The sequence below is a fragment of the Hyaena hyaena genome, unplaced genomic scaffold, assembly GCF_003009895.1.
Source record: "Hyaena hyaena isolate Hyena2069 unplaced genomic scaffold, ASM300989v1 scaffold_367, whole genome shotgun sequence".
In the NCBI taxonomy this organism is placed as follows: domain Eukaryota; kingdom Metazoa; phylum Chordata; class Mammalia; order Carnivora; family Hyaenidae; genus Hyaena; species Hyaena hyaena.
The window spans coordinates 1814032-1822462 of NW_024081002.1; positions in this window are offsets into that span (position 1 = coordinate 1814032).

Here is an 8431-nt window from a genome sequence, read left to right on the forward strand (position 1 = left end):
ATCTTGCATTTCCAAGAGCCTAACAAAGTGCCTATTTCATGCTAATGGAGGAGCAGCCTGACCTCTCCAGTGCGGGGCCAGCTGGGCCGGAGCAAGTGTGCCTATGAGCCATCCCCAAAGTCACGCCCTTGTTCTAGGTCCCAAGCAGTATTTCTGTTTCCTTGGATGTAGCTTCTGGGATGCTAAATTAAAAATGGATGAAAGACCTAAATGTGAGACAGGAAACCATCAAAATCATAGAGGAGAACGCAGGCAGCAACCTCTTTGACATCGGCCATAGCGTTTTCTTGCTAGACCCATTCCCCGGGCCAGAAGTGTGACAAAGAAACAACAACGGTATATGTTTGTTAAGATTTATGGTGTCTACTTCCTTTTATGCCTTATACATTCCTTTCCTATGCAAAAGGGTCAAAAGAAGGATGGATACAGAAATGTGGATGCCATCAGCCTGCCTGATGTTTGAAGGTGTGAGAATGTATGAACCAGTGAAAGCGTTAGCTGAAATTTAAATCTCACAAAGAAGCAGAAAATATAATTTCTGGCAGCCTATATATGGTGCTCTTCGAACAGTATTGTTTAAGAATAAAACACTTTGCGGGGCGCCTGCGTGGTTTAGTCTGTTGAGCGTCTGACTCTTGATTTCAGCTCAGGTTGTGATCTCATGGTTCGTGAGTTGAAGCCCCGCATCAGGCTCTGTGCTGAGAGCGTGGAGCCTGCTTGGGATTCTCTGTCTCCCTCTCTCTCAGCCCTTTTCTTACCCCCCTCAAAAATAATAAACATTAAAAAAAAATACTTTGCAATTTCAGTAAATTGAAATTGATGATATAAGGCAAGGAAGGGGAACTGTTTACTATGTGACTTTGGTAGATTACTTAACATCTCTGACCCTCGTGTTTCCTATTCTGTAAAATAGGAACATGTGTTTTGAAATGGGAGCTCAGAGAAAAGTCATTTTTTTCTTGTCTGAACCCAGGGTTTTTCTACCTCAGCGCTACTGACCTTTCAGGTCAGGTTGAAGTGTTGCTGTGGGGCTCTGACTTGCATATTTTAAGACATTTAACAGCATTTAAGATGTTTAACAGTGTATCTGGGTCTCTAACGAGTTTCTTTTTTTTTAATTTTTTTAATGGTTTATTTATTTCTAGGAGAGAGAGACAGCATGAGCAGGGGAGGGTCAGAGAGAGAGGGAGTGACAGACTCTGAAACAGTCTCCAGGCTCTGAGCTGGCAGTCAGCACAGAGCCCGACGTGGGGCTCGAACCCACGAACCACGAGATCATGACCTAAGCAAAAGTCGGACGCCCAACCGACTAAGCCACCCAGGCGCCCCTCTAACGAGTTTCTTATTTTTGTGTGTTTAAATATCTAGTTCTTTTGTTCTGAAAAGTATTTTGCTTGGTGCGAAGTCAGTATCTAAAACAAGGGGCTTTCCCCCTATATTTTAATTCATGTCATTAGATTTTTAATATTTCAAAGCTAATGATAATTTTTTGAATGCCAGCTACATGACAGACACTATCTTAAACACTTGATTTCCTGGTTTTGTCTTCACAATAACCTAATGCAGTAGCTTGTGTAATTATCCTCTTACAGATAAGGAGATGGAGAGTGAGGTTAATGATCGGCTCACGTTTAGAGGGCAGAGGAGCAGAGAGCTAGAATTTGAACTCACGTTCCTGTCCCCCAAGCCCCTGGATGTACAAGCTCTGCTCGCAATATCCCAACTTTGCCCCATCAGGATCTTTTCCTTTTCAAGAACTTAGTTTTAGGCTGTTAGAACCTCTCAAAGAAGAGCCTTTGGATGGGAATTAGAGCAACCCCAAATTGGTTTACAGTGACTGACATTTCTGTAATCAGTCCTTCCATCCAGAAACCTGGTTCATTTATATCTCCCTCTGCAGGAGATGGTAAAGAAGCTTTGCATAGAGTTTGTATTTCTTAGGTTTTTTAAAAATGTTTATTTATTCTTTTTGAGAGAGAGACAGAGACAGAGATGGAGAGACAGAGACCACAAATGGGGGAGAGGCAGAAAGAGAGGAAGACAGAGAATCCCAAGCAGGCTCCACAGCTGTCAGCCCAGAGCCCGACATGTGGCTCAAACCCATGAACCATGAGATCATAATCTGACCCAAATGAAGAATGGGATGTTTAACTGACTGAGCCACTCAGGTGCCCCTAGAGTTTGTATTTTATTCTTATAAGACTGTTTTGAAGGAACACTTTAGTGTAGTGTAGAAGTAGTGTCCCTACTTCCTCAGAGCCCATTTTGCCCCACATCTTCCCCTCTGCCTGGCCCACATCTGCTTGTACTTCCTGAGGTTGTGCGGGGAATCCCATAGGATCTCTGCTAGAGCCCTGGACAGCCCTCAACTGGAGCCCTTAGTTCCCTGTTCACCAGCTGCTTACCTGGACGCCTCACGTACTAGGGCCAATTTACAAAGGACAGTGGAGGCATCACGACGCAATGTCAGTACAGCCCCTGCCCCGAGGGGTCCAGTGTCCTACAGGGGCTGCGTCAGTGGTCGAAGGAAGTGTATCTCACGGCACCGTTGAACTCGCTATTGCGTTTCCTCTGCATATGCCACAGCATGGTGGTTTTCCGATACATCAGAAGCACCTGGAGTGCTTGGTAAAACCCACATACTTGGGCACCACCTCCAGAGCTCCTGATTCTTAAGTCTGGGGGAGCCCTAAGAATTTGCGGTTTTAACACATTCTGGGTGCTGGCTGCTGTTGCCGACTCACAGCCCTCACTTGGAGAACCATTGCTCCAAAAGAACCTTCTCTAATGGGACTGGACCAGGCAGTTTGTTGGTTACTCAAACATGTTGTTTAAAATGGGGAACCAGGGGTGCCTGGGTGGCTCAGTCGGTTAAGCGTCCGACTTCGGCTCAGGTCATGATCTCACGGTTCGTGGGTTCGAGTCCTGTGTCAGGGCTCTGTGCTGACAGCCAGCTCAGAGCCTGGAGCCTGTTTCAGATTCTGTGTTTCCCTCTCTCTCTGACCCTCCCCTGCTCACCCTGTCTCTCTCTCTCTCTCAGAAATAATAAATAAGTAAATAAATAAAATGGGGAACCATAAGCTAGACCACATACACATTTTAAGTGTTTTGTTTTAACTTAAGACACATAAATACACTTTGATTCACCAATTTGTGGCTGTAGGTCTATGTCCCAGTAGCGATCTTAGGTGGTTCTCGAATGTCTTTCTTGCATAAACCATACCCATTTTGCATATCTGTAATTTCTAGTCTTCATGTCTCTAAAGGGAAGTGTGAAATGAAAGACACTTGCAAAGTGGTGTGAACACAGACATTCTCCTGTGGTTATACATCTTTCCTGTACTCTTCAGTGTCTCTCTTGCCTGATTTCTTTTTAGTAACTTGATTTTATTTCCCAAGCATTCAGCCTCATTTTTATAGAAAGCCATCATTCTTTTTTTTTTTTAATTTTTAATGCTTTATTTATTTCTGAGAGAGAGAGAGAGACAGCGTGAGCAGGGGAGGGTCAGAGAGAGAAGGAGACACAGAATCTGAAACAGGCTCCAGGCTCTGAGCTAGCTGTCAGCACAGAGCCTGACGTGGAGCTCGAACCCAAGAACCATGAGATCATGACCTGAGCCGAAGTCGGACGCTTAACTGACTGAGCCACCCAGGTGCCCCTCTTTTTTTTTTTTTTAACCCACATTTCATTGATTTACTTAAAATTTAATTGAATTTAATGCCAAGGACGACTCGCATAATCAAGGTTGAGGCTGGCTCATCCCTGGCTCTCGCTGATCATACAACTAAGTTAGTTGGGATGGAAGTTACCAGGGTTGCTAGAGAACAGCCTCCCAGCCCTAGTGATCCATAGGTTTATAGGGAGGATAGAGGGTGTCAGTTCACCTGGGGAGGGAGTTAAATAAAGGTCAGTGAAGAGAATTTGTTTACTGCCACCTACAAGATGACTTTCTACCAGAGTATTCAGATACTGCAAATAAAAATACAATGCACCTAGTTAAATTGGAACTTCATATTTGTAAAAAAAATATTTTTGGTGTGTGTGTGTGTGTGTGTGTGTGTTTAAGTGTAAGTGTGTCCCATGCAAATTTGGGACATACTTATATTTGGGACATAGTTATACTAAAGAAGTACTCATTGTTTATCTGAAACTCAAATAAAACCTTTTTAAAAATAATTTTTTAATATAGTACGTCCCATACAATATTTGGGATATACTTATATTACAAAATATCTTTGTTTATTTGAAATCCCAATTTAGCTGGCCTCTTGTATTTTTAAAAAAAATTTTTTAAGGTTTATTTATTTTAGAGAGAGAGAAACAGAGTGTGAGCAGGGGAGGGGCAGAGAGAGGGAGACACAGAATCTGAAGCAGGCTTCAGGCTCTGAGCTGTCAGCACAGAGCCCGACGCAGGCTTGAACCTACAAACCATGAGATCATGACCTGACCCGAAGTCAGATGCCCAACCTAATGAGCCACCCAGGCTCCCCAGACCTCCTGTATTTTTTATCTGGCAATCCTACTTCCGATCCATTTTTTCTTGACATTTGTTGCCTTCTTTCAAATTTAGATGAATATCTGCTCCTCTCTGGAATCTTCCTGCTGTCCTCCTAAGCCCATAAATTGCTCGCTTTGAGATTCCCACCCCCCTACACTCTGTTTTCCTCTCGAGGGCAAGACGGGATTGCAGGCTACAGAGACGGGCTGCCGAGTCGCCTGCGAGCTCCAGAGGATGGAGTCTTGTCTTCTCTGATGGAGTCCTCCCTTCTCCCCGAACTTCATGCGGTGCCTCAAGGGCAGTGAGAGACCAGTCCATTTTTGCTGAGTGAATTAATTAATGAGTGAGACCCAGCTAAGCCTCCAAAATAAAGTGTTATGTAGCCCCCTCCTCTGCTTGACTTAGCAAGGAGGTCAGATTTAACACTTGTTTTCAGAAAAGTTCTCATCTGACTCTTTTTCTTTGTATTTTTCAGCTGAGTCAGAGACACAAAGAATAGCAGAAGCCATTTGGGAAGAGACGCAGACACCAGGTGGTAACTGAACTCTGGGATTGGGTGGTTATGGGGCCCAACGCCACCCCCGAGGACTCAGGAAGGCCCCCTATGGAGATTCTTGCTGGGTTTTAGATGTAGGACAAGGAAGGGCCTCTTCTGATGGGGCCCACCTGGGCCCCGGCCTCTTCCTCGCAATGTTCCACACTGACCAGAAGATAGGCCCTGAGTCTCCATGCCAGCCTCTGGCCAATGACACCTCTTTCCTAAGATCTCCCCACAAACAGGGTGTTCCCCAGGGGTTGCAGCCACTCAGTGGGGCAGCAGAGGCAGGTGGGCACAGGAGGATCTAACTAAGACTTTCTGGATATAATCGGTTATGATTTCCCCTCTTTTCTAGAATTTTTATCAAGTGTTGGGAAAACAGCAAATACCTCTGCCTAGATTGATGCTTTAAATAGTAACTTCTTCTGCTGTTTCTTTATCTTACTCTGTCCCTGTGTGTGCCTGAGTGTGCCTGCTTGTGCAAAAGTGCAGACCTTATGATTTGGGCCACATAGTTCAATGTTAAATATATACATGTATATACTGACAGGCGAAACTATGCCATGGTTACGAGCAACTGGCCTGAGTACAAGTCCTGCCTCTTATCACTTCCTGGTCAGCTGGTCTTGGGTCCCCTTCCTGAGCCTCAGTTTTACCATGGGTTATTTTGAGGATTACGAGAATGATACATGGAAAGCTCTTGAATAGCATCTGAACAAGTGAGTGGTGTGGTCAGGATTCAGCACAGATTGTCCTGGACGATGTGCACTGCTCAGAAAATGAATCCTACTTATGGCACTGCCCCCACAATGCGCATGACTGCGTGGGTAGGGAAGAAGCCAACGCCATCTGCCCCAGGGCGGGGGGAGAGGGAGGGGAGGGCCTCGAAGAGATAATGCATATTACATAGCTCAGGGTAGAGTCCTGATAGGAATGACCCCTGTTCCTCTCCAAACTGATTTCTCCATCAAGAAAATGGAAATAATAGAGGGCCTTGGCCAGCTTATTTTACAGCTAAGTGCTTCAATTTACTTCTTTATAAGAGGAGGGACTCCTACCCTTATGGGTTGCCGTGAGGACCAAATGAGACAATGTGGGTGACGTACTTAAAGGCAGTGAGTGTTGGAAATTGTATAATTATCGTCATCTTCGTAATTCTTACTGCAAGGAAGGCTAACATTTGTCATGTGCTGGCAACATGCGCCCCAGTCTGATACACATTCGATCTACACTTCTCGTTTAATTCTCCTGATAGCCCTCCGAGGGTCAGTAAGTCTCAGTAAGTGACCACCTCTGTCATTTTATGAGAAAGGAAAGACATTTTTGCCTCCCCACTGTCTATGTCAACACAAAGCCACTTGACTGTTTTTTGGACCAAATAGTTGCCAATCTATGCTTTTAGTGATTTCAGGTAGTTGAGAACTGAGAAATCAAAGCCCACCCTCTCAGCTCCTCATGCCCGTTCATAGAAGCTGGCCAGGCTCAGTTCCCTCAAAGAAATAATAAAAGTAATGGGTCCCACATTTGTACCAGATTAGGTACAAGCCTAATTTGTTTTTCTTCAGGGATGAAATGTTCATTTCTATTTTAATGAAAGACAGAAATATCTGCAACAGGAAGTATGCAGAAACAAATGCATGCATTATTAAAGAATGTTTCAGTGAATTTATTCTTAAGATGTAAAAAGCCATTTTTTAAAAATCACTATGTTTCTGGGGATTATCTTAGTTAGCATTTCGTTCTCCATGCACCAGAGACTCAAGAAACCTTTATCAATTTGAATTAAGTTTCAAACACAAATTACAGATCCGTCGATATTGATCCACATGGAGTGGCTATAACTCTACTTCAGAGTCAACCAAAAGAAAAGCAATGGTTCAAAAGTGGATTTCTTGGTCAGGATCCCTGTAGATGAAACACACTCATGTCTGATTTTTCTTTGATTCCTTTATAGATACCCTGTCAGATCTTCTCACAACACCTGGTGAGTACTTTAAAAACAATGTCCTGAATTTGGATTAAAATTTAACTATCATCCTATGCAGTTATTAAATCTTAAGCATAAACACTGCCTGTAGTATGAGGTCTACACAAAGGCATGATTTGTGTCCTTTGTAGAAACACAAGGACAATAGAAACTTCTTTCAGTTATATGTTAAATGGACCAAGTAGTTATACTGTTATGTTCTTCTTCAGTTGTTTGTTGCCTTCGCCTCAAACTTTCATGTTCAGCACACAGCAGAATCAATGAGGGTATTTTTTCGAAATGCCAGTTCTTGGGATTTACCTTCCTACCCTTCAGACCCTGATTTGGAGGGTCCGGGTTGAGGCTCAGAAATCTGAACTGTTATGTAACTGAAAATGAAGATGGTCTGTAGACCGCACTTTGAGCAGCCATGCTGAATGGCCCAGTACTGAATTTGTTTGCAGTGTAATTCCAAAGGCACATCTTTACTAATAATTTCCAAAGACAGTGGCAGAGATATGTATATATATATTTAAATGCTATCTATTTTTACTTATTTTTCTTAATGTCTATATTTTGCTCAATGTCAAGTGCATTTAGGTTTGTAACATTTTCCCAAATGGTTCATGGCTGCATCATAAGTCTGACTTAATGATATCAAGGCTTTCCCACAAGTGCATTGCTAACATCGAACTTTTAAAAAATTTATGTTTTGTTTCTTTTTTTTTAAATAGTTTATTTTCAAGTTGGTTTACATATAACACCCAGTGCTCATCCAAACAAGTGCCCTCCTCCATGCCCATCACCCCCCCTCCCCTCTCCCCCACCCCCCTTCAGCCCTCAGTTTGTTCACAGCATTCAAGAGTCTCTCATGGTTTGCCTCCTTCCCTCTCCCCAACTGTTTTCCCCCTTCTTCTCCACTTTGTCCTCCGTTAACTTCCTCCTAATCCACCTATATGTGCAAACGTATGGTATTTGTCCTACTCTGCCTGACTTATTTCGCTCAGCATAACACCCTCAAGGTCCATCCATGTTGCTACACATGGCCAGATTTCATTCTTTCTCATTGCCATGTGGTATTCCAATGTATAGATAAACCACATCTTCTTGATCCATTCATCAGTTGATGGACACTTAGGCTCTTTCCATGTTTTAGCTATTGTTGAGAGTGCTGCTATGAACATTGGGGTACATGTGCTCCTATGTCTCAGCACTTCTGTATCCCTTGGATAAATTCCTAGCAGTGCTACTGCTGGGTCCTAGGGGAGTTCTAGTGTTAATGTTTTGAGGAACCTCCACACTGTTTTCCAGAGAGGCTGCACTAGCTTACATTCCCACCAGCAGTGTAGGAGGGTGCCTGTTTCTCCACATCCTTGCCAGCATCTAGAGTCTCCTGATTTGTTCATTTTAGCCACTCTGACCGGCGTG